The sequence below is a fragment of the Triticum dicoccoides genome, chromosome 1B (genome assembly GCF_002162155.2).
Source record: "Triticum dicoccoides isolate Atlit2015 ecotype Zavitan chromosome 1B, WEW_v2.0, whole genome shotgun sequence".
In the NCBI taxonomy this organism is placed as follows: Eukaryota; Viridiplantae; Streptophyta; class Magnoliopsida; order Poales; family Poaceae; genus Triticum; species Triticum dicoccoides.
This window is the reverse complement of record NC_041381.1, coordinates 60,858,757-60,885,759: the sequence shown is the minus strand read 5'-3', so window position 1 is coordinate 60,885,759 and position 27,003 is coordinate 60,858,757.

Here is a 27,003-nt window from a genome sequence, read left to right as displayed (position 1 = left end):
TACACCCCTGCAGGGTTAACATCATTTATTCGAATAGCCATGTCCGCGGTAAAGGACTTCTGGGTTGCTTATATCAGTTCATAGACAAGTGAAAGTGGATACCCTAAAATACGCAAGATAAGCGTGAGTGCTATGGATGGCGTTCTCGTAGGGAGACGGGAGCGGATCCATAGTGGTGTATTGATATGGTGAATATGTGGACTCGTGTGCGCCACCTCAAAAGAGTTACTTGCAGTCGTAGTTCAGGATAGCCACCGAGTCAAAGCTGGCTTGCTGCAGTTAAACCCCAACCATCCCTTTGTTGATAATGATGCATATGTAGTTAGTTCTGATGTAAGTCTTGCTGGGTACATTTGTACTCATGTTTCCCTATTTTATGTTTTTGCAGAGAGGCTTCGGTCTCGCTAGTGGTTTCACGTGGACTTCGACGTTTAGCTTGTTACCTCAGCTACGATCTTGTGCCGTCGGCAGGATCTGGTAGATAGTCAGGCTTCTCAGCTTTTTTCATTTATACATGTCTGTACTCAGACATGATAGCTTCCGCTTGTGCTTTGACTTGTATGCTCTGAATGTTGGGTCATGAGACCCCTGTTTGTAATATCTCGCTCCTCGGAGCCTAATGAATAAATACTTGGGTCGTAGAGTCATGTTGTGATGCCATGTTGTATTTGCACATATCGAGCATATTGTGTGTATGTTATTGAAATGCTTGGTATGTGTGAGATCTGACTATCTAGTTGTTTATCCTTAGTAGCCTCTCTTACCAGGAAATGTCTCCTAGTGTTTCCATGGTAGCTTGCTACTGCTCCGGAACACTTAGGCTGGCCGGCATGTGTCATTCTTCGTTCCTGTGTCTGTCCCCTCGGGGGAAATGTCACGCGATGAATACCGGAGTCCTGCTAGCCCAGTGCTACAGCCTGGATTCACTCGCTGATGACCGACACGTTCGATGCTGGGTCATGGATGCCTGTCCCTGTAAGTTTGTGCCACTTTGGGTTTACGACTAGCCATGTCATCCCGGGCTCCTTATCATATGGATGCTAGCGACACTAACATATACGTGTGCCAAAAGGCGCAAACGGTCCCGGGCAAAGGTAAGGCGACAACCGTGGGAATACCGTGCATGAGGCCGCAAAGTGATATGAGGTGTTATATGCTAGATCGATGTGGCATTGAGTCGGGGTCCTGACAGTTATGTTCTTACTTCACAGATGATTTGAGTAGATACTGAGTATATTTACTTGATGAAACAAAAGTCTGAATTATTGAATGGTTCAAGTAATTTCAGAGTGAAGTTGAAGATCATCGTGACAAGAGGATAAAATGTCTATGATATGATCATAGAGATGAATATCTGAGTTATGAGTTTGGTACACAATTAAGACATTGTGGAAATTGTTTCACAACTAATACCGCCTGGAACACCATAGTGTGATGGTGTGTCTGAATATCATAGATGCACCCTATTGGATATGGGGCATACCATGATATCTCTTATCGAATTACCACTATCGTTTATGGGTTAGAAGTTAGAGACAACCGCATTCACTTTAATAGGGCACCACATAATTCCGTTGAGATGACACCGTATGAACTATGGTTTAGAGAAACCTAAGCTGTCGTTTCTTGAAAGTTTGGGGCTCCGACACTTATATGAAAAAGTTTCATCCTGCTGAGCTCGAACCCAAAGCGGATAAATACATCTTCATAGGACACCCAAAACAGTTGGGTATACCTCCTATTTCAGATCCGGAAGCAAAAGTGATTGTTTCTAGAAACGGGTCCTTTCTCAAGGAAAAGTTTCTCTTGAAAGAATTGAGTGGGAGGATGGTGGAGACTTGATATGGTTATTGAACCGTCACTACAACTAGTGTGTAGCAGGGCACAGGAAGTTGTTCCTGTGGCACCTACAGCAATTGAAGTGGAAGCTGACGATAGTCATCATGAAGCTTCGGATCAAGTCACTACCGAACCTCGTAGGACGACAATGACGCGTACTGCTTCAGAGTGGTACGGTAATCGTGTCTTGGAGGTCATGTTGCTAGACAACAATGAACCTACAAGCTATGGAGAAGCAATGGTGGGCCCGGATTTTGAGAAATGGCTCGAGGCCATAAAATCCGAGAGAAGATCCATGTATAAAACAAAGTGTAGACTTTGGAAGAACTACTTGATAGTCATAAGGCTGTTGGGTACACATGGATTTTAAAAGGGAATACAGACAATGATGGTAAGTGTCACCATTAGCAAACCTCGACTTGTCGCTAAGATGTTTTCCGACAAATTCAAGGAGTTGACTACAATGAGACTTTCTCACTCGTAGCGATGCTAAGAGTCTGTTAGAATTAGATTAGCAGCTACTGCATTATTTATGAAATCTTGCAGATGGGATGTCAAAATATAGTTTCCTCGACGATTTTCTTAAGGATAGGTTGTATCTGATACAACCAGAAGGTTTTGACAATCCTAAAAGCTGCTAACAGGTATGCAAAGCTCCAACAGTCCTTCTAAGGACCGGAGTAAGCATCTCGGAGTTGGAATATACACTTTGATGAGATGATCAAAGATTTTGGATTTATACAAAGTTTATGAGAAACTTGTATTTCCAAAGAAGTGAGTGGGAGCACTATAGAATTTCTGATGAGTATATGTTGTTGACGTATTGTTGATCAGAAATGATGTAGAATTTCTAGAAAGCATATAGGGTATTTGAAAAGTGTTTTTCAATGGAAAACCTGGATTAAGCTACTTGAACATTGAGCATCAAGATCTATAAGGATAGATCAAAAACACTTAATAGTACTTTCAAATAAATACATACCGTGACAAGATTTTGAAGGAGTTCAAAATAGATTGGCAAAGAAAGAGTTCTTGGATTTGTTATAAGGTGTGAGTATTGAGCAAGACTCAAGACCTGACCATGGCATAAGAGAGAGAATGGATGAAGGCCGTCCCCTATGCTTCAGACATAGGCTCTACAGTATGCTATGCTATGTACCGCACCTGAAGTGTGCCTTACCATGAGTCAGTCAAGGGGTACAAGAATGATCCAGGAATGGATCACAAGACAACGGTCAAACATATCCTTAGTAACTAGTGGACTAAGGAATGTTTGACCGTCAAGACAACGGTCAAGGCGTACGCCGATGCAAACTTTGACACTAATCCAGATTATTCTAAGTAGTAAACCGGATTTGTATAGTAGTATAGTTATTTGGAATAGCTCCAAATAGAGCGTGGTAGCTGCATCTAGGAGATGACATAGGGATTTGTAAAGAACACACGGATCTGAAAGATTGAGACCCATTGACTAATAACCTCTCTCACAAGCGAGATATGATCAAACCCAATGGGTGTTGGACTCGTTACAATCACATAGTGATGTGAACTAGATTATTAACTCTAGTGCAAGTGGGAGACTGTTGGAATATGCTCTAGAGGCAATAATAAAATGGTTATTATTGTATTTCCCTGTTGATGATAATTGTCTATTGTTCATGCTATAGTTGTATTGACCGGAAACCACAATACATGTGTGAATACATAGACTACAACATGTCCCTAGTGAGCCTCTAGTTGACTAGCTCATTGATTAATAGATGGTTATGGTTTCCTGACCATGGACATTGGATGTCATTGATAACGGGATCACGTCATTAGGAGAATGATGTGATGGACAAGACCCAATCCTAAGCATAGCACAAGATCGTATAGTTCGTTTGCTAAAGCTTTTCTAATGTCAAGTATCATTTCCTGAGGCCATGCGATTGTGCAACTCCCGGATACCATAGGAATGCTTTGGGTGTACCAAACATCACAACGTAACTGGGTGGCTATAAAGGTGCACTACAGGTATCTCCGAAAGTGTCTGTTGGGTTGGCACGAATCGAGACTGGGATTCGTCACTCTGTATGATGGAGAGGTATCTCTGGGCCCACTCGGTATTGCATCATCATAATGTGCTCAATGTGACTAAGTAGTTAGTCACGGGATCATGCATTACGGAACGAGTAAAGTGACTTGCCGGTAATGAGATTGAACAAGGTATAGGGATACCGCCGATCGAATCTCAGGCAAGTAACGTACCGATTGACAAAGGGAATCGTATACGGGATTGATTGAATCCTCGACATCGTGGTTAATCCGATGAGATCATCGTGGAACATGTGGGAGCCGACATGGGTATCCATATCCCGCTGTTGGTTATTGGCCAGAGAACATCTCGATCATGTCTGCATGGTTCCCGAACCCGTAGGGTCTACACACTTAAGGTTCGGTGACGCTAGAGTTGTTATGGGAATTAGTATGTGGTTACCAAAGGTTGTTCGGAGTCCCGGATGATATCCCGGACGTGACGAGGAGCTCCGGAATGGTCCGGAGGTGAAGATCGGTATATTGGACGAAGGGTATTGGAGTCCATAATTGTTCCAGGGGTACCAGGTGATGACCAGCGTGTCCGAAAGGGGTTTCGGAGGCCCCGACAAGCGTTGGGGGGCCTTATGGGCCGAGTGGAGGGTGTCGGTGTCAAAACCGGCGGATCTCGGGAAGGGGGTCCCGAACTGTGCATCTAGGCGGATGGTAACAGGAGACAAGGGACACGATGTTTTACCCAGGTTCGGGCCCTCTTGATGGAGGTAAAACCCTACGTCCTGCTTGATTAATATTCATGATGTGTGTTACAAGAGTAGATCTACCACGAGATCAAGGAGGCTAAACCCTAGAAGCTAGCCTATGGTATGGCTGTTGTTCGTCCTACGGACTAAAGCCATCCGGTTTATATAGACACCGGAGAAGGCTAGTGTTACACAGAGTCGGTTACAATGGTAGGAGATCTACATATCCGTATTGCCAAGCTTGCCTTCCACGCCAAGGAAAGTCCCATCCGGACAGAGGACGAAGTCTTCAATCTTGTATCTTCATAATCTTGGAGTCCGGTTGATGATGATAGTTCGGCTATCCGGACACCCCCTAGTCAAGGACTCCCTCAGTAGCACCTGAACTAGGCTTCAATGACGACGAGTCCGGCGCGCATATTGTCTTCGGCATTGCAAGGTGGGTTCTTCCTCTGAATAATCTATAGAAGATTGTGAACACCAGGATAGTGTCCGGCTCTGGAAAAATAAATTCCACGTACCACCGTAGAGAGAATAATAATACACAAGTTCAATCTGCCGACGTATTTTGTGGCGTGACGTCACACCACTACCAAGCCTTTACTCGAATTGTTTTTATTGTACCACCTCAGCGCGTTTAGCGAAGCGGTTTCCTTGGCACGTCTTGTCGAAGCAAAGACCGTGTTCCCCTTATTCCGGGATTCCCATCAATACGGACGTGTGTAACCCAACCGCGCCATTGATTGCGGGGCTTGGGAGGTAAGCGAGTTTTATCAGGCCGGTGGGGACACATGTTTTTGTCCGCCCATATAAGGGGATAAAGATCCAACCCTTTTACCTGCGCCTTCTTCCTCCTTGGCTTATCCATCTCCGCGAACTCGAGCTCCAGCGCCCAAGTCCGCACATCTCACCTCAACCTCCTCCAACTATGTCCGGAGCGGGAGGCAAGTGGATGGCCTCCTCCGTCACGGAGGGGCACATCCAGAAGCTGCGCAGCGCCGGATATTTGTCCATCAACATCGCGCATCGGCTCCCCGACGAGGGAGAGCTCATCCCCACCCCCAGGCCCCATGAGAGGGTAGTATTTCTTCCCCATTTCCTCCGCGGACTGGGCTTCCCACTCCATCCCTTTGTCCGGGGGCTCATGTTCTACTACGGCCTGGATTTCCATGATCTGGCACCGAATTTCATCCTCAACATCTCGGCGTTTATCGTCGTGTGTGAGTCCTTCCTCTGCATCCAGCCCCACTTTGGCTTGTGGCTCAAGACCTTCAGTATCAAGCCGAAGGTTGTGAAGGGCAGTCAAGCGGAGTGCGGAGGCGCCATGGTGGGCAGGATGTCCCATGTTACTTGGCTTGAAGGCACTTTTGTGGAAACCATTAAGGGGTGGCAATCGGGGTGGTTCTACATCACTGAGCCGCGTGACCCTGAATGGGCAGCGGCCCCCGAATTTAGATCTGGCATCCCCACACAGCTCACCTCCTGGAAAGAGAGCGGCCGGACATGGGGTGATTCGGAGGAGCTGACCAGACTCCAAGCCTGCATCCAAAAGCTAGTGGACAAGAAGCTCAAACTTGTCAACGTAGTCCAGGTCATGCTCATCCGCCGGATTCACCCGTGCCAACGACGGGGCTTCAACATGTGGGAGTTCGATCCGGCGCAGCACCAGACTTTGAGCGGGCTCTTCGACACTACGTACGAAGATGTCTGGAAGGTGCTGTTCATGGGCGCCGAGGCTCCCGCATCCGCTACCGAAGATCGCGGATTTAGCTCGCAGCGTTCGGCTGACGAGGGAAGTGATTTTGTCCTTTACGGGACGTTTGTTTTCCATAGTTTGACTCTATGCGGGATCTAAACTCCATTTCCTCTGGCTGAAGAAGGCCAAATAGACTATCTGTCCGGCCCCATTACCAGAGGACCCAGCGGACGCCCGCTTAACGGGGCTGCTGGCTCCGGCACCCCATGTGGTGCCGGAGAAGAAGGCCAAGAAGAAGGCCACGGGCACTCGAAAGAGTTCCCGTTTTCAGGTGCTATCGGATGATGACTCCGAGGAAGACTCCTCTCACAAAGGTGAGGAGGAGAAGAAGAAAGCCCCTCCCCCGGCGGGGGGAGGGAAGAAAAGGAAGGCCTCCCCAACGAGGGAGGCCCAAGGGTCCAAGAAGGGAAAAACTATTTCCCCAGACTGCTCTGCCAATGCCAGCGACGACGACGAGGATTGGCCTCCAAGGGCCAAGCCCCTGGCGAGATCATAAGTATCCGGACTCCCGAATAACTTCATGGTTTTTCTTTTCGCCACGTAATGTCTTTCTAATGCCGCATACAACCCTGCAGTCTGCCCAAGGATGATCTTCCCGCTTCGTCGAGCGGGTCCTTAGGTGCGTCGGATATGGATTCTCTTCCGACCGCCTCCACCCCCCGTGATGCGGACGATGCCGAGGTGGGATCCCGGGAAGGGACCCACCAGGAGGAGGAGGCCCCGGAGGTGTCGCAGGACAACCTCCCGGACTTTGCACCGGACTCGGCCCCGGAACCCATAGTGGCTCTAGAGTCCGGCGGGCGGCCCCTTCGCCAGAAGGGCAAGACCGTGACGCCGGTAGCCTCCGTCCAACCGGAGGCGCCGGATAGCTTGCTGGGCGCCTCCATCGAAGAGGAACACCACACTGTTATGAGTGCGGTGATTCAGAAGGTTCAGCTCGCCAAGAGTGGGCTGACCGAAGCTTGCAGCAGCCTTCTAACAGGCTTTGAGGTAAGAATTTTGATATATCTAAAATAGTACCGCATAGACAGTAGCCCCTGATGCTCGGTTCGGTGTTTGGAAAGAAAAGCCGGACTGAGGATCTAAAAAGATATACGCAGGAGTCATAAAAAATATGTCAATATGGGATTGCAGGCTGCGCTGCTGACCTCTGCCGCACTGACTGCGGAGGTCAATACTTTGAAGCAAAGCCTCGAGCGGTCTGAGAACGAGCTCGGCCGTGCCAAGAAGCAGCTCGAGGACAAGGAAGGTGAGTAACACCTTATTAAAATTGTACCTTACAGAAAAGGATTTTGGTTGCAAGAAAAATGACAAGGATAACGTGGGTATTGCAGGGGCCACTAACGAGGTGGCGACCCTGAAGGAGGTGGTGACCGCGGCCGAACGTAATGCGGCCGCGGAACGCTCCGAGCGAGAGAAGCAGGAGGCACGGGTGGCGGAGGTACAGCAAGAGCTCCAGGCTCTCATGGAAAAACATGAGAGTTTGGAGTGTGACTCGAAGACTCGAGAGTCCGAGCTTGCGACGGCACTTGAGAGTGCTAAAGCCGCTAAGGCCGAAGCCTATGAGGCCCTCCAGGAAGTCGAGGCGTTGAAGAAAATAGCGGCGGGTAAGGCGTTTTTCATGCAAAGTAAGCATGTGAGTGTGAATTACATATCACTTACCCGATTTCGGAGCTCTCCAGGAGCGTTCGCAGATCTGCCTCGCAGCGTGTCCGATGTTGCCGCTTTCTACAGGGCCGAGGAGGGGAGCTCGACGAAGAAGGTCTTCTGGTCTCAGTATGCTGAGGCTGGACATCCGATGCCCCTTAGCGACCAGCTGAAGCAGCTGGTCGAGCTCCACAAGGTGGCCGAACAGGCCATGAAGGGCCTCATAGTTCGGCTGTGGCCTAAGGAGGCCATGCCTGGGAGCTACTTCGGCCTGGTGCGGCGGCTCGTGGATGCGTGCCCGTGGGTTGAAGTCATCAAGCACTCCACCTGTATTGAAGGTGCCCGTCGGGCCCTTGCCCGCGCAAAGGTGCACTGGGGCAAAATGGATGCCCAGAAGCTTCTGACGGACCTGCCACCGCAGGGCAAGGAGCATCGCACGCCCGAGATGTATTATAAGAGTGTCGTGAAGGGTGCCCGCGTTATTGCGGGTGAGTGCTCCAAAGATGTAATATTTGAGTAGACTCGCATTTGTTTATCCTGTGCACTGAAAACTTAGTTCATATGTGATAAGCAACGCTTGCTAGTTTAAAATATTACCTTCTGTGCGGCTGTTTATCAAATCTGTGAGATGGCAAGTCGTCGGCTTCAGCCCCCATGCCACGAGTGCTGGGGTGTTCGGGATAAACTTGAGCACTCTTGTTCCCATTTTTGGGTCCATCTAGGGAGGCGCTCAACACGACGAACAAGGCAACCGGACTTATAATGCTTGAACACTCTCACCTAGCCATAGAATTCTATAATGTTAAATTTTGGCGAAGCCCTTAGTCTTCGGAAGGCCGAATTTGGGGCGCTATCCACGCCTGGCCGGACAAAGCTGGCTCCTCGCTCTAAGCGGCATAAGTCTTTAGGGACTCGCAAAAAACCTCTCGAACAGCGACCGGCTCTCGCCTCATCATGACGGTCAGTTTTAGCTTTCTCCACTGAGGCGCTCGCCCAGCTCAACTGGGGCGCAATTGCAGTGGTTCTCCCAGTGCTACCTTAGCCGATACAACGGAACGTAAGGTACCAAAACATGGGAGCCGGGCAAACCCAACTATTGACCCAAGACATGATTCGGAGCCGATGCATATAATGCTATAAGTTCGGGGTGCCGCACTTGTGAAAGTGTTCAGACTTATCACACCATTATGCGGGAAACATAAGCCCCTGGTGTATTTAGCCGTACCAAAATGTACGGATGCAACATGGCATAAATGAACATATGTATAAGAAAGAAATGCAATTGGAAGCTAAAAGGTGCTGCATTACTTATTCAAGAAAAACTGCTGTAAATGCAGAACGATACAAATGGTGCGATAAGCAAGGGGTGGGACTATTAAACATGTCCCCCTCCAGGGGTAGTGTTGGGGATATTACCACTAGGCGTAAACCGGCCTACTTGGGCCGGGTTAACTTCATTAGTGGCGTAAACAGATGAAGGCCCAAGGCCTGTAGTCGGTTAGAGCATGTAGCCGTAAACCGGCCTGATGTATGACTTGTATTGTAAGTAAGGAACAGGGAGATAGCAACCGGAATACGAGTATGAACCGGTTAGGACTCTATGGACCGACGGGCGTCACCCGTGTATATAAGGGGACGACCCGGTGGCGGTTCAGGAGAGACAACCACAGCTCGAGCCTAGGCGATGCTTGTTTGCTCCCTAGCCATCAAGATCATATCAATTCCATCACAACTAGACGTAGGCTTTTACCTTCATCGAAGGGGCCGAACTAGTATAAAATCCTCGTGTCCTTGTGTCCGCTTTAACCCCTTCAACTAAACTCGTAGCGATGGCTCCACGACTAAGTCCTTTCACTAGGACATCTGCCGTGACAAATCCACGATAGTTGGCGCCCACCGTGGGGCTATCGCACGATGGTTTGAAGATCTTGGAGGGCAAGCTCAAGGGACTCGAAGGCTATGTTGTGGGCCAGATGACCAAGAGTCGTCGGGGCAGGATCTACATCGACAACGCAGGATGGGGTCCCGAGGCCGAGTCAATCGAGTACGGGTACCGGGTCCCCTTTGGGGGCATACACGTTTTCATTGGCAAAATCGGTGAGCCTGGGCCTGAGCCGGACATCTGCGCCAACCTCATCGAGACGGCTCAGTGTGCGAAATCTACCTGGGTGAGCGTGAGGACGAGTCAGAACACGGTAATGAGACCGTCGTCTATTCTGATAACGAGTCCTCGACCGGAGATACCAAATCGCTATACCAGTTGCAAGACGACTAGATTAGGGGCTGTTCCGATGGCGACAGTATTCCGGACCCCCCAGGCCAGGTCAACCGGGTTGGAATATTCATGGCGGCACACAGGCGGTGAATCAGTCTTCGACCGCCGCAGCAATGCTCTCCGGATCAGCAGCGGCAGCCGCAGCAGGGGCAGGAGGCCTTGTGCTCCCGCCGGTTCAAGTTCTGACTGATCTGTTTGATGCACTAGCTGCGCTTATGGCAGAGGACAATCCGGCGGATCAGGAGGCCCATAATGCAGAAATCGCAAAGGTGAAAGAGAAGATCGTGCAAGCCAAAGCGGATCTGGCAGCAGAAAAAGACAGGATGACTACAGAACGGGCCGCTTTGGACGCCGAGGCCTATAAACTCATGCTTGACCAGAACGCATCACAGGAGGTTTTGAAGCGGAAGCACAGATCACGCCTGCCGTCAGGGTTTGACCCACGAAATCTCTTTCACACTCCAGGGGCTGGGCCTAGTAATCCGCCGCAGTACCCGGGGTCAAACCGGATCGAGGCACCAGGACCAGGGGAGCCGGTCCAACCTCGCCTGATGGAACCCCCTCAGAAGAACATTATGAATCTTCCGCCGGTCCAGACGCCCCCAGGTCATTATTCTAATCCTATGGACAACCTTGTTGCGGCCGCTGCACGGTTAGAGGCCATCCCAGTCGAAGGGGATTCTCCGCAAGCGATAGAGACACGCCGGGTTAAGGAGCTTCTCCGGATTGCGCTGATTCAGCAGGAGGCATACTCATACAGCCGTGATCAGATTCATTCTAAGCCCCGTCCGGGCCGGAGCTATAGCAGGCGCATGGAGGAATCGGCCATATCAAGCAATGCGCGAGGCCGTGAAGTGGCCCGCGGTAATGACCCGGCAGGTGGTGTTCGAGATGCTCAGGATGTGGTGGACCGGGCCCGGGCACAAAGGGAGGTCGAGTTAGCAGCGCAGGATAATGCGGGCCAATTTACACCGGTTCGTTCTACAACCTTTGCCGGACCAGGGATCGCATCCGCTTTGGGAGTGCCTTGCTTAATCCCAGCTTTACGTAATGTGCGTCTGCCCAAAGATTTCAAGGGTCCACGCAAGGTGCCGAATTACACCGCTGATTTACCCCCTGAAGCATGGGTAGAGAGTTATGAGATGGCCATGGAGATGCTGGACGTGGATGAGGCTGCACGTGCGAAATACTTCACCATGATGCTTGAGGGCACGGCTCGTACCTGGTTAAAGAGCCTGCCACCCAATTCTATCAGCTCATGGGCCCAGTTGCGGGCCCGGTTTATACAGAATTTTAAGGATACATGTAAGCAGCCCAAGTCCATAGTAGACCTGGCGGCTTGTGTCCAGGAGGAAGGAGAATCAACGACCCGTTGGGTGCGCCGCGTTTCGGAAATTTTGCACTCATCTGACAGGATTAATGCTGACTCTGCGATCTTAGCTCTGGAAGGCAACTGCCGGTTTGAGCCTTTGAAATTGAAATTGGGACGCATGAAGCGGTTCTGTAATGACAAGGGAACCCTCATGGCTGCTTTAGTAAAGTATGCCGATTCGGACAGTACCAAGGATCCCGAACCTGATGATGATGAAACAGGGAAGGGAAGGAAGAATAGCAACTCTAAACAGCAGCAGTACAAATCGGCGGGTCATGGAAACGGAGGAAAACGCAAGGCGGAGGGTAGCATGGATTTTGTGGCCAACGCTAATGCACAGGATAGGGGGAAGCGGCGTAGAGGTAAAGCGGCAGATCGTAATGGGACCCCCAATCCTAACGCAAGCCGTTTGAATTATTTGTTGAATCAGCCTTGCCCAAAGCACGGGACGAAGGAGACACCAGCTAACCACCTTTGGAAGGATTGTTATATTATGCGGGAGTTTAAAAACTCTAATGCCTTCCGGTATGACCATGGGTCAGGTGGCGGTACAGGATCCGGTTTACATGGCCCGGGTCACGATGGAGCTTCCGGTTCAGGTTTCAATCAGGGCGGTCACAATAGCCAGAATAATCAGAACAGCCAGCAGCAGCAGCAGTCAGGTTATCAGAGCCATCCAAAGCAGTTGAGCAATGGGCAATACCATGTCTTCACAACTGGCTCGGATAAGCGCGACCGAAAACTCCACAAGCGAGTAGTGAATTCTGTTGAACCGGCCTTACCGCGTTACTTACGCTGGTCAGAGCAGCCCATCGTGTGGAGCAGAGAAGATCACCCGCCCCGGGTTGATAATCCGGGCCAGTTAGCATTAGTAGTGGACCCTCAGGTGGGGGGTTATAAGTTCACCAAGGTGCTCATGGATGGAGGAAGCAGTATTAACATACTATACTATGAGACATTCCGGCGCATGGGACTAATAGACAAGGATCTCAGACCGTCGAATACGGTATTCCATGGTGTTGTGCCAGGCAAATCTGCATATCCTGTTGGCAAGATAACCCTAGATGTGGCTTTTGGGGACGAGCACGATTCTCGGTCGAAAAAATTAAACTTCGAAGTGGTGAAGATCCGGAGCCCGTATCACGCCCTGTTTGGGCGGCCGGCTTATGCCAAGTTCATGGCGCGGCCTTGTTATATCTATTTATAGCTCAAGATGCCGGGTTACAAGGGGACGATAACAGTTCACGGGAACCGTAGGATCGCTTTGGAATGTGAAGAGGGTGATGCGGCTTATGCAGAGGCAGTCTGTGGCACGGAGGAGTTGAAGTATTATAAGGACAATGTTGATCCGGCGGATATGACCCCTTTAAAGAAGCCAACTACAGAGCATGATTCAGATCTGAAGTTCAAATCGGCAGCTGAGACCAAGCTTGTTAACTTCGTGCCCGGCGATTCGTCCAAGCAGTTCACTATCAGTGCCAACCAGGATCCTAAATAGGAAAGCGCGCTCATCGAGTTCATCCGTGAGAATCGGGACATTTTTGCATGGAAGCCGTCTGACAGGCCAGGTGTACCGAGGGAACTCGCTGAGCACACTCTTAATGTGGATCCTAAGTATAAACCGGTGAAACAGTTCCTCCGCCGGTTTAACGAAGAAAGACGCAAAGCCATTGGAGAGGAAGTGCCCAGGCTTTTAGCAGCTGGTTTTATTATTGAGGTGTTCCATCCAGAGTGGCTTGCTAATCCGGTGCTGGTTCTTAAGAAAAACGGCACTTGGCGTATGTGTGTGGATTACACAGATCTTAACAAAGCCTGTCCGGCAGATCCTTTTGCCCTCCCCCGTATTGACCAGATCATTGATGCCACGGCGGGTTGTGAGCGTTTGAGTTTTTTGGATGCATACTCTGGATATCATCAGATCAAGATGGCGGTTAAGGACCAGGAGAAAACAGCATTTACTACTCCCTTTGGAGCCTTCTGCTATGTATCTATGCCCTTCGGGCTTAAGAGTGCCCAAGCCACCTATCAACTGTGTGTACAGAATTGGCTGCATGAGCAGATCGGCCGCAATGTACACACCTATGTGGATGATATTGTAGTAAAATCAAGACAGAAGGAGACGCTGGTGGATGATTTGAAGGAGACCTTTGACAACTTGCGAACTTACAGGATGATGCTCAATCCGGCCAAGTGTGTTTTTGGTGTTCCGGCGGGCAGGTTACTAGGTTTCCTGGTGTCTAACAGAGGAATTGAGGCTAATCCGGAGAAGATTACGGCTATTACATCCCTAGCTAAACCGAAGTGTATCAACGATGTTCAGCATTTGGCAGGCCGAATCACTGCGCTGAGCCGGTTTATCAGCCGCCTCGGTGAGAAGGCTATCCCTTTGTACCAAATGCTGAGGAAGACAGACAATTTCGTCTGGAGTCCAGCTGCTGATGAGGCATTTGAGGACCTGAAGCGGCAGTTAGCCAATCCGCCTGTTCTTGGAGCTCCGGTCGACAAGGAGCCACTATTATTATACGTAGCGGCCAATGCTCGGGCAGTTAGCGTGGCTATTGAGGTGGAACGCAAAGAGGCAGGCAAGGAATATCCGGTTCAGCGGCCGGTTTATTATATCAGCGAGGTGCTTATTGAATCCAAGCAAAGGTATCCGCATTGGCAGAAGCTGGTCTATGGTGTTTTTATGGCCAGTCGGAAGTTGAAACAGTATTTTCAAGGGCACCCCATCACAGTGGTCAGTTCAGCTCCCTTGGGTGATATTATACAGAATCGGGAGGCGACTGGCCGAATTGCCAAGTGGGCTATAGAGCTGGGGCCACACGGACTGAAGTACGTGCCTCGGACGGCAGTGAAGTCTCAAGCACTTGTTGATTTCATCAATGATTGGACGGAATTACAAGCACCAGAGGAGAAGCCGGATCACACATATTGGACTATTCATTTTGACGGATCCAGGCAGTTGGAAGGCTCGGGGGCTGGAGTCGTATTAACTTCCCCGCGAGGTGATAAGTTTTGTTATGTTCTCCGCTTAATGTTCCCTTGTACTAATAATGCAGCTGAGTACGAGGCCTTGCTCCATGGCCTCCGGATGGCTAAAGAGATGAATTTAAGCCGGGTTAAGTGCTTTGGTTACTCGGACCTAGTGGCTCAACAGGTGTCTGGCACTTGGGATTCTAAGGACCCGCTCATGGCTGCATATCGTCGGGAAGTGGATAATATTGCAGGTTGTTTCAAGGGTTATCAAGTGGATCATGTGGACCGTCGGAAGAATGAAGCGAAGGATGCGTTAAGCCAGTTGGGCTCTCAGCGTAAACCGGTCCCGCCTAACGTCTTTTTGGACGTGTTGATGGCAGCCCTGCATGTTATTCCGGATTGGACAGTTCCTTATCTTGCGTACATGAACCGGGGGGAGTTACCAGAGGATGAGATTCTGGCCAGGCAGATAGTCCGGCGATCCAAGTCTATGACGATTGTCAATGGTGAATTACATCATTGCAGTGTATCCGGGGCATTTCAACGTTGTGTTTCTCCTGAGGAAGGCTGTGAAATCTTAAGAGAAATCCATGAAGGGGATTGTGGACACCACGCCGGTTGAAAGTCTCTGGTGGCAAAGGCGTTTCGTCATGGGTTCTACTGGTTGACAGCGCACGCTGATGCGGAGGACTTGGTTAAACGGTGTGATGGATGTCAGAAATTTTCAAGGCGTGCTCATGTGCCGGCTCAAGAATTAAGGATGATCCCAATAACATGGCCGTTTGCAACTTGGGGGCTGGATATGGTTGGGCCTTTTAAAAGATCCAAGGATAAGAAAACCCACCTTTTGGTGGTAGTTGACAAATTTACCAAGTGGGTTGAAGCGGAGCCTGTCAGCAAGTGTGATGCAGCAACAGCGGTGCAGTTCATCAAGAAGGTGATTTTCCGGTCTGGTTTCCCACACAGTATCATTACTGACAATGGTACCAATTTATCCAAGGGTGCTATGAAGGAGTTCTGTGAACGTGAGCACATCCGACTTGACGTGTCATCAGTAGCACACCCCCAGTCCAATGGACAGGCAGAACGAGCTAATCAGGAAATCTTACGAGGCATCAAACCCCGGCTTTTGGTCCCATTGCAAAGAACACCAGGATGTTGGGTTGAAGAGCTACCATCTGTATTATGGAGTATCAATACTGCGCCAAACCGGACCACAGGATACACGCCATTTTTCTTGGTCTATGGAGCAGAGGCAGTTCTCCCTAGTGACATCCGGCATGATTCACCTCGTGTGGCAGCTTATGTTGAAGCGGACAATGAGACAGCACGACAAGATGCTTTGGACCTATTGGACGAGGAGCGTGATATAGCGGCTGCCCGTTCGGCGATTTACCAGCAAGATCTTCGTCGCTATCACAGTCGCCGGGTTAGAACCAGAACTTTTCAAGAAGGAGATTTGGTGCTTCGACTCATCCAAAATCAAACGGATATGCACAAGTTATCCCCACCTTGGGAGGGACCTTTTGTGGTTAGCAAGAATTTGCACAACGGGTCGTATTATCTGATTGATATTCGAGGACATCAAGACTCACGTACATCAGAAGAGGAGACCAACAGACCGTGGAATATAGCTCATCTTCGGCCTTACTATACTTGAGCCATCGGCTCTATCTATGTACATATCATGACAATGTATATATTATCTTTGATATATCAAACCGGAGCCTCAGCTAAAGCGGGGTCTCTGTCTTTCTCATCATGTGAGGTTACACGGAGTGATTCTGTTTAAAGCAGCCTCCGCTTTACCCCTTGACATTTGTCTTTTATATATCACTGGGGGCCTTGGTCATGTCCGAACCAACGAACACCCTTTGATAGGCGACAGCCACCAGATCATTTGGGGACTTGGTCAAGTCTGAACCAGTCACGCCTCTTGGTCGGCCTAAGGCCACAAAATCACTTGGGGGCATGGTCGGGCCCGAACCATTGCCACGCCTCTTGATCTGGCATATATACCACGAGTCATTTCGGGACCTGGCTGACTTGAATCATTGTCACTCCTATTGGGGGCCTTGATCCTGTCCGACCATGGTAATACCATCTGAACAGCTCAGTATAGCATATTTTTGCAAATGGTTTTTATCATTACTTTTGCTTCCATGTTGTTTTCATGGTTTGTTCGTTCTTTGCTTTTGTTGGATTTCTTTGTGTCAACAAGCATATTTTTTCCAGTTCAGCCAATGATTTTTGATCCCCCTTTTTAATCCGCAGGAGTCTGCCTGGTTTACCTTTTCCCTGTTAACATCATGGAGTAACCAGGGGGCTCGTATTAAGTCAGTACGGTCTGTACGGGCGCTACTTTCTCCCTTTTTGACGGTAATGGTTTAGAAAACCACCGCTTCAGGCTTGGCTGAAGCCAGCTTTATGATCAAACATGGTAGGTATTTATGTATCATATATTTGTTGTATTACTGATACACATATCAAGATCATAATCCGGCTAGCGGTATAACCGCTACCGAAGTTCAAATTTTTCTGATTGCAGGAAATATGAATTAAAGTTTTTCAAGCAAAAGCTCCAGTACTTATGCACGAAGGCATATTCTAGACAGAAGTTTTAACTATCCTGTTACAAGGCGGCATGGTGCTCAAACAAAATCATTGTTTTGTGGAAGGATGTTGCAAATAGCTCTTCAAATCGGCTTCCGGTTCAAGCCTGCTCCTCATCCTCCGCCGCTTCAGCTTCCTCGTCTCTACATGGATCAGGGAAGATGGTTCAATATCAGGGGCGTAAGTGTGCTTACGGGTTGGAGGAATCAGATTCTCCGCTTCAACAGTTGGGGCCGGCACTCGCTTGTTTTGATTATTATATTCCGCTTGATAATGCGTCAAATCTGCCTCTTCAGCTAGCTGGCAAGCCAGCGGGCGCACTGCACGGTTTATGGCCCTTAAATCCTCTTCGTTGAATTCAGAGCCATCTTCTTTCAGACTGGGATAGCCTTGAGCTGCTTCCACAGGATCAAAGTCGGGCACCCATGCCTTTGCCCGGATTAAGGCATTGATGGCTCCGGTTCGGGCAGCGGATTTTTTCAGCTCCTCAATCCGGGCTGGAAGCATTGACAGCTTGCTAAGAGTGTCCTGGATTAAAGAGGGTGCCGGGTTGTTGTAAGAAGCTGTGGTGATGATCCGTTGGGCTCCGGTATACAATTGTTCCACCAAGGTGTAGGCAGCTTTCAATTTCTTCCGCACATCATTTCCTAAGTGCCCAATACGTGTGCCTACAAACAAAATTGGAATGGTCTCAAACCGGATTTATAATATAGCAGATTCAAATTTATCACAGAAGTTACAAGGAGCTTACCAAAGATTGCAGCAGTCATAGAGTGTATTTGCCGCTGTACGGCTGTCAGTTCATCCACCACCGGTTTAAGGGCCGCTTCAGCGTTTTCTGCTCTTTTGGTTAAACCGGCCTTCTCAGTGGCCCAGTCAGCCCGCTCTTTCTTGAAGCCTTCTTTCAGCCGTTCAGCAGTGCTCAAAGCGCTGGTCAATTCTTGCTTTGCCTTATCTATTTCAGCCTGCTGGGTCTTTAGGGCCTCCTGCAAATCGGCAATCTGGTCCTCCTTGATTTTCACTTCAGCCTGCATACAGATGGCATTTTAAGCTTTGCACAGACGATCCAAGAAATGGAAGTATCAATCACATAACAAAAGTTATATGCCTGATACTTGGGGGCTAATGCACCTTCAATTTTTTGTATATTGCTAGATTACAAAGTCCCAAGCTCAATACAAGTATTCAACTTGGCACTTGGGGGCTAATGGTTATTTGATCAAGTTATGTTCTAAGGACATCCTTTTATTTTTGAGCCCCGGTTTACTTATGCTAAGTTAGACCGGCCCTCGAGGGTTATGCCGACGGATTTCAAAAAATATTCAGGATCAAGTCCCGGTTTGACCAAGGTCACAAGCCGGCCCTTGGGGGTTACAAGGATGAATGCAATGGCAGAAAGGAAAGAAGGAATTTACCTCAAATTTATCCCTCATCATTTTGACCAAGCCAGCTTCACAGTCACGGCTAGTATAAAGCCGGTTTAAATAGCCAGAGTGAAGATGTTGAGCATTCAGATTGGCATATGTCTCTAATTCAACATCCCATTTTCCTTTGTTCAAAGGGGAAGAATCCTCTTTGATGGTATGCCTGGTAAGGGTGGCAGGATTCCCAGGTGCAGAGCGGCCTACGCCGGTAATCACAACATCATCATCTTTTGACTCGCCGGTTTGGGTTGGTGCGGCCGGTTTGTCAGCAGGAGTGTGGGATTTCTCAATCTGGACAGAGCTGGCAGGCGGATCAGTAGAGGCTGGAATATGAATAGGACCTTCTTCAGGGATAATGTCGTCTTGCAGAGGAGGATTATTGGGGATATCTTCACAAGTAAACACTTCATGATCAGGTGCTTGGTCATGTTCTGGGGCCACATCTTCTTCAGCCGCTTTATCCAGGTGGGCCTTCTTGCTTGGTTTCGGTTTAGCCCTGAAAGAAAAATAAAAAGTCAAGGAAAAGTGTAAGCCATTGCGCAGTTTACTGGAAGCATATGTTCGGTTTAACTTACCCAACAACTGTTTTCAAAGGTGGTAGCTGGGTGGCCGATGATTCACCAGACGATGAATGAGAAGTGACCTGGTAATCGGAGTCGGATGGATTAAGAGGTTGACGGAAGAAACCCGCTTTAGGATTTAAATCAATAAAAAGGTCGGAGACCTCGGAGCGGCGTTTTCGAACCGGACTGTTTGGTAAACCGGCAGAGGTAACTACCTGGCCACTGTACCGGGTTGTGCGGCGAGCTTCGTGTTGCTGGGTCTTCATAAGAAATTGGGAATCCAGATAAGCAAAAGGATGAGAAAATTTAACTTTCCGGTTTGCCCGGCGAAATTTTGGCAAAGGCAGGATTTCTGAATCAGAAGAGAGAATGGTTACCTCAACAAAACCCGCATTGCTGGCTTCAGCGTCATCCTGACAAGCATTATCATCAATAAGGCGTGTAAAAAGCAAGCCAAGTGCATCAAGTTCTACCTCAAGATCTGGATTACCCACATCATCGTCAATGGCTGGGTCAGATGAAGCGGTGGTTTTTCTCTTATGAGCTGGCTTCTTGATAACCTTGGTCTTGGGCCGGGTTGGCCGTCCTGCCTTTTCCGTTTTTTCTTGAGGAAGCTTCTTGCTCCAAAATGGATTATCACCCTGGATCAACAGTAATTAAATGTTGAGCATATAAAATAGTAACCGGTTCAACAATAGAGCAATTAAAATATTACCGCTGGCGGTTTGTTGGTGGTGCAGTAAGGAGGCAGACCGGTTTGAGCACAGAGGTGCTCCGGTTCATTCAGCATCTTTTTCACAGATTCTATGACTTCGTCATCAGGGAGCTGAATTTTAGTTTGTCGGAGTGGGTCATCGACACTATCAGTATACTCGCACTTAAAATTTGGGCGCCGGCTTAGAGGCAAAATGCTCCATGATATCCAGCAGCGTGCAAGGTCTATTCCTGTTAAACCATTGGCCATGAAGGCCCGGAGCTTGGATAGTTGAGGAGCGTATTTAATTCTCTCCTTGGCGCTTAGCCTTTGTGGAAAAGGGTGAGTGTTGCTGAGCCGTTCCGGACGGAAGCCAGGCAAGGGATTTTCATTGTCAGGGGAGGTATCTTTGCAATAAAACCAAGTTGTGTTCCATTCCTTGGGGTGAGTATGGAGTTTGACGTGGGGATAGGTGATTTCTTTCCTTTTCTGAATGGCCATACCGCCAAGTTCGGTATTAGGGCCGTCAGTGAATTCAGTACGGCGGTTCAGATGAAAGAGATCTCTAAATAACTCGACTGAAGGCTCCTCTTGAAGGTATGCCTCAGAAAGTACTTGAAAGTGACATAGATTGGTGACGGAGTTGGGGCCAATATCATGTGGACGGAGTTGAAAGTTGGCTAACACATCCCGATAAAATTTGGAGCCGGGCGGTTTGAAGCCCCGGGCCATGTGATCTGCGAAGACCACAACCTCTCCTTCCTGGGGCGTAGGAGGACATTCATCTCCTGGAACCCTCCAGTAAATCGTATCTTTGTTATCCAAAGCGCCGATCAGGACTAGATCATTCAGCTGTGATTCTATGACACGGGAGGGAACCCAGTTGCACTCGTACACTTGTTTGGCCAGGATGAGATCTACAAGAAATAAGTGATCCGGTTCAAGGACATGCCGGATAAAAAGGTGTTGATCTGATTACGGTAAACCGGAGGCAGTACCAATAATCCGGTCTTCTACAACGCAGCATCAGATGGATTCTGGCGGTTCAACCAGGGGACTAATGACATATATACCGGTTTAGCAATTTTTTCTCTATGGTGAAGTTAAACCGCCTAGCCTAAGCATCGGAAGCAATTGAAACTATGGATAACTAGTTATGCAGAAACAAGTTTCACAAAATCATGTTACAGCCGCGGATCTACAGCAAGCTCATAAAAACAGGAAATATTTCGAAGACTAAGGCGGAAACAGAAGTGAACCATTGAGCGGATATGTGCGGGAGATCTATGCGCTTGGAGGAGAAATAGCAGGCGGATGCTGAAGGGATCGCTACTAAGCACGGCAAGAGTCCGCAGATGCATTCCACGTCAGAGAACAGCTATGAACGCGCAATGAACATAGCAAGAACATGGAACTCTAAGAACAGATCTAGGTTAAGAAGGAGAGAGGACTTACCGGGAACGGAGAAGATGCGGAAAGACGCCGCAGCACTCTGGTACGTTCAGGTTGATGCAGCGGCCCGAGACGAGGCAAAGGTCGACGGTGGTGGTGGAGCTGCAAAGCCGGCGACGTGAGGAAGAAGAAGAAGAAGGGACGAAGGGGAAGAGAAAGGAAATGACCCTTCGGTCTTATTTTATAAGGCAACTGAGCTAGGTCAAACGCGCGAATCCAGGAGCTGTCATTAAGAGGGCGTTATGAACTTCATAATGACGTCATGCCGGTTTACAGTAACCAAAACTGATGATGTCATGCCGGTTTACAGCAACTAAAAATAATGACGACATGGAGATTTGCCAATTAAAAAGAAGATATCCAAGACGCAAGATGGTGTGAAGGATTGACATGAACCAGTTCAAATCAATCTGGGGCCTAATGTTGGGGATATTACCACTAGGTGTAAACCGGCCTACTTGGGCCGGGTTAACTTCATTAGTGGCGTAAACAGATGAAGGCCCAAGGCCTGTAGTCGGTTAGAGCATGTAGCCATAAACCAGCCTGATGTATGACTTGTATTGTAAGTAAGGAACAGGGAGATAGAAACCGGAATACGAGTATGAACCGGTTAGGACTCTATGGACCGACGGGCGTCACCCGTGTATATAAGGGGACGACCCGGTGGCGGTTCAGGAGAGACAACCACAACTCGAGCCTAGGCGAAGCTTGTTTGCTCCCTAGCCATCGAGATCATATCAATTCCATCACAACTAGACGTAGGCTTTTACCTTCATCGAAGGGGCCGAACTAGTATAAAATCCTCGTGTCCTTGTGTCCGCTTTAACCCCTTCAAGTAAACTCGTAGCGATGGCTCCACGACTAAGTCCTTTCACTAGGACATCTGCCATGACAAATCCATGACAGGTAGGCTGCGGAATGGTGCATAAAACAGATTTAATGCTCGTAATGGAGACCACCTCGATATTCGTTGTAGCCTTTCTCCTTCCCTGGCTGTTGTATCGTGAGTTCGGCAGGTCTGCTGCCGGACAGGGCCTCGGACGAACGGAGTCCTGTGGGTAAAAATAAAAAGAGGGAAAAAAAGAAAGAAAAAAAAGAACGACACACTTGAGAGCCCCTGGTGTGGTTGATCCGCATTCTGGGCCTATCGTGGTCGTGCCCCTCTCCTCATGCCCATGGTATCTTCAGAGCGTAATGATGTACGCGAAGGACCTGTCTTGACGTTTTGCAGGGGCTGGGGTTGGGGCCGCACTGCTACGCGTGCTCGGAACATGCCAGGTGGTCTTGTTGTAGGTTACTCCGGGCGCGTTTAGCCGTGTCCGGCCGCTTAACGGCCGGACTCGAGAATTGCCTTAAGAGGCTGCATTGTACTTCTGTCGCGAGAGCCGCTATATGTTCCTCCGTTCGGAGAGAACATTCAGTGTTTCCGTTGACCGTGATGACTCCTCGAGGGCCTGGCATCTTGAGCTTGAGGTATGCATAGTGCGGCACCGCGTTGAACTTTGCAAACGCAGTACGTCCGAGCAGGGCATGATAGCCGCTGTGGAACGAAACTATGTCGAAGATTAACTCCTCACTTCGGAAGTTATCCGGGGATCCGAAGACCACTTCCAGTGTAACTGAGCCTGTACAATTGGCTTCTACACCTGGTATGACGCCTTTAAAGGTCATCTTGCTAGGTTTAATCCTTGAGGGGTCTATGCCCATTTTGCACGCTGTATCCTGATAAAGCAGGTTCAGGCTGCTGCCGCCGTCCATCAGGACTCTGGTGAGGTGAAATCCATCGACGATTTGGGTCTAAAACCAATGTGGCGAATCCGCCGTGGCGGATGCTGGTGGGGTGGTCCCTTCGGTCAAAAGTGATCGGGCAGGAGGACCATGGATTGAACTTTGGGGAAACTGGCTCCATCGCGTATACATCCCTGAGTGCACGCTTCCGCTCCCTTTTGGGTATGTGTGTTGCGTATATCATGTTCACCGTCCGCACCTATGGGGGGAAACCCTTCTGTCCTCTATTGTTCGGCGATCGGATCTCTTCCTCGTCATCGCTATGCAGCCCCTTGTCATTGTTTTTGGCAATTAACTTACCCGCCTACTTGAATACCCAACAGTCCCTGTTGGTGTGGTTGGCTGGTTTTTCGGGGGTGCCGTGTATCTGGCACGAGCGGTCGAGTATTCGGTCCAAATTGGACGGACCCGGAGTAGTTCTTTTGAATGCCTTTTTCCGCTGACCGGGTTTAGAGCCTCTGAATCCGTTAATGCGGCATTTATTTTTGTTGCGACGCGACCTGCCATTATGGTCCTTGATCTCCGGACTGCCAGAATTTTTGCTGAGGTTGTTGCTGTGTGCTAGCCAGCTGTCCTCACCCGCGCAGAAGCGGGTCATGAGTGATGTGTGGGCTTCCATGGATTTCAGCTTTTCTTGTCCCAGGTGCCGGGCAAGCCACTCATCGCGGATGTTATGCTTGAAGGCCGCGAGGGCCTTCGCATCCGGACAGTCGACAATTTGGTTTTTCTTGGTTAAGAACCGTATCCAGAATTGTCTGGCCGATTCGTATGGGTGCTGAATTATGTGGCTTAGGTCGTCAGCGTCTGGTGGTCGCACATACGTGCCTTGGAAGTTATCGAGGAATGCGGCTTCCAGGTCTTCCCAACTCCCGATTGACTCTGCTGGCAAGCTGCTAAGCCAATGCCAGGTTGGTCATTTAAGTTTGAGTGGGAGATATATGATGGCGTGAAGATCGTCATCGCGGGCCATGTGTATGTGGAGGAGATAGTCTTCGATCCAAACCGCGGGGTCTATTGTGCCATCGTAAGATTCAATATTCACGGGTTTAAACCCTTCGGGGATTTGATGATCCATTGCGTCATCTGTGAAGCATAGTGGGTGTGCGGCGCCTCTGTACTAGGTGATATCACGACGGAGCTCAAAAGAGCTTTGTCTATTTTGTTCGGCCCGGCCGGACTTACTGTGTCCGGCGCGACGGTTGTCGTCACGTATCATGGGGCGCCCACGCGATCCATAGATCGATCTTGATTGTCTTGCCTTATCCTCCAATATATCTCTCAAGTCCGGAGCGTTCCCCTGCGGCCTTGTGCTTTTCGAGCGATGCTGGGGTACGGTTCTAGTGAAGGGCCTAGGAGCCTCTCTGTCGCGACCACGGGGTGGTCGGTCAGCCGTTTTGTCTGCTGGTGATGCAGGTTCATACGCCTCCTCCTCTAATCGGGGGAGCAGCTTGCGTTTAGGGTAGCTTTTGGAGGGGCGTTCGAGCTCATGCTCTTCGGCCGCGAGGACTTCAGTCCATCTGTCGGCTAGCAGATCTTGATCAGCTCTAAGCTGTTGCTGCTTTTTCTTGAGGCTGATTGCCGTGGCCATAAGCCTGCGTTTAAAATGCTCTTGTTCGACGGGATCCTCACGCACGACGAATTCGTCATCGTCGAGGCTTGCCTCGTCTCCGGAGGGAGGCATATAATCCTCCACCTCTTCTTCTGCCGCTCTCTCATGAGGGCTGGCGTCTCCGTCCTCCTGCGCTGAATCTTGCTGGAGTGGGTTGACTTCGGCACTGTCTGGTGTGTTATTATCTCCGGTGCCGGAATCTTCATTCTTGCTGTGGCGGGATTTAGAGCGGCGCCGCTGACGCCGGCTCTTGGGATGTTTCTGGGAGGGGTCATCCTCCGCTGTTCCTTCACCATTCCCATCCTTTGGGATATCCACCATGTATATGTCATATGATGAGGTGGCTTTCCAGTGCCCGGTAGGCGCTGGTTCTTGGTCGTCTCCGGCATCGTCGTCCATACCGTCGATGTCTTCAAAGTCGTAGTCTAGCATGTCGGTTAGAGCGTCAACAGTGGCTACTAAGTGGGTGGTGGGTGGGCTTTGAATTTCATCGTCGTCCGCATCCCAACCGTCCTGACCGCAGTCCGGCCAGGGCTCTCCTGATAACGAGAGATGCTTTAGCGAACTCAAGATGTCGCTGAAAGGTGAGTGTTGAAAGATGTCTGCTGCGGTGAACTCCATGACCGGCGCCCAATCGGATTCGATTGGAGGGGGCGCGGGAGGTTCGGAGTCCGGCAAGGAGTCCGGTACCTCGGAGTCATGAGCTTCATGAGGGACAAGGTGAGTGTTCTGCTCTATCACCATAGAGGTTGCAGCCCCCAAGGCGGTGTCTAGCCATCCGTCCTCGATTTGTGCAGCCGGCTCCGAATTGAAGATCGGAGCGGGCTCGAGTGCGGCCTCCAGGGTACTGTCCGGCTGTAGAGCTAGATCATGCCCATCGTGATAGTGCGGCGCGCTTGGCTGTGGCTCGAATCCATCGAAGATCAAGTCCCCGCGGATGTCAGCTGTGAAGTTCAAACTTCCAAATCTGACCTGACGGCCAGGGGCGTAGCTTTCGATCTTCTCCAGATGGCCAAGCGAATTGGCCCGCAGTGCAAAGCCGCCGAATACGAAGATCTGTCGGGGAGGAAGGTCTCACCCTGGACTGCGTCGTTGATGATGATCGAAGAAGCCATCGAGCCTATCGGTGACGACATAGAGGAACTCTCAATGAAAGCACCAATGTCGGTGTCAAAACCGGCGGATCTCGGGTAGGGGGTCCCGAACTGTGCGTCTAGGCGGATGGTAACAGGAGACAAGGGACACGATGTTTTACCTAGGTTCGAGCCCTCTTGATGGAGGTAAAACCCTACGTCCTGCTTGATTAATATTGATGATGTGTGTTACAAGAGTAGATCTACCACGAGATCAAGGAGGCTAAACCCTAGAAGCTAGCCTATGGTATGGTTGTTGTTCGTCCTACGGACTAAAGCCATCCGGTTTATATAGACACCGGAGAGGGCTAGGGTTACACAGAGACGGTTACAATGGTAGGAGATCTACATATCCGTATTGCCAAGCTTGCCTTCCACGCCAAGGAAAGTCCCATCCGGACACGGGACGAAGTCTTCAATCTTGTATCTTCATAATCTTGGAGTCCGACTGATGATGATAGTTCGGCTATCCGGACACCCCCTAGTCTGGGACTCCCTCAGAGGGGGCACATCAGCCGACTAAGGGGCTGAGCGCCCCTCCCACCCCATCTCACGTAACCAGGAGAGGTGGGGGTGCCACCACTAGGGCAGCCGCCCCTCCCGGCTTGGGGGGCAAGTCTCCTAGGGGGTGGGGGCACCCAAACCCATCTAGGGTTTCCCCTGTGGCCGCCGGACCTCCCCTAGGGAACTCTAGGGCGCCTCCTCCTCCTCCCTCCCCCCTATATATAGTGAGGGAGAGAGAGGGCGGCCGCACCCCTTCCCGTGGCGCAGCCCTCTCCCTCCTCCAACACCTCCTCTTCCTCCGTAGTGCTTGGCGAAGCCCTGCCGGAGAACCACGAGCTCCATCACCACCACACCATCGTGCTGTCGGAGTGCTCCCTCAACTTCTCCTCTCCCCTTGATGGATCAAGAAGGAGGAGACGTCCCCGGGCTGTACGTGTTTTGAATGCGGAGGCGCCGTTGTTTGGTGCTTAGATCGGAATCAACCCCGATCTGAATCGCTACGGGTATGACTCCTTCATCCGCGTTCTTGTAACGCTTCTGCATCGCGATCTTCAAGGGTATGAAGATGTACTCCCCTCTCTCTC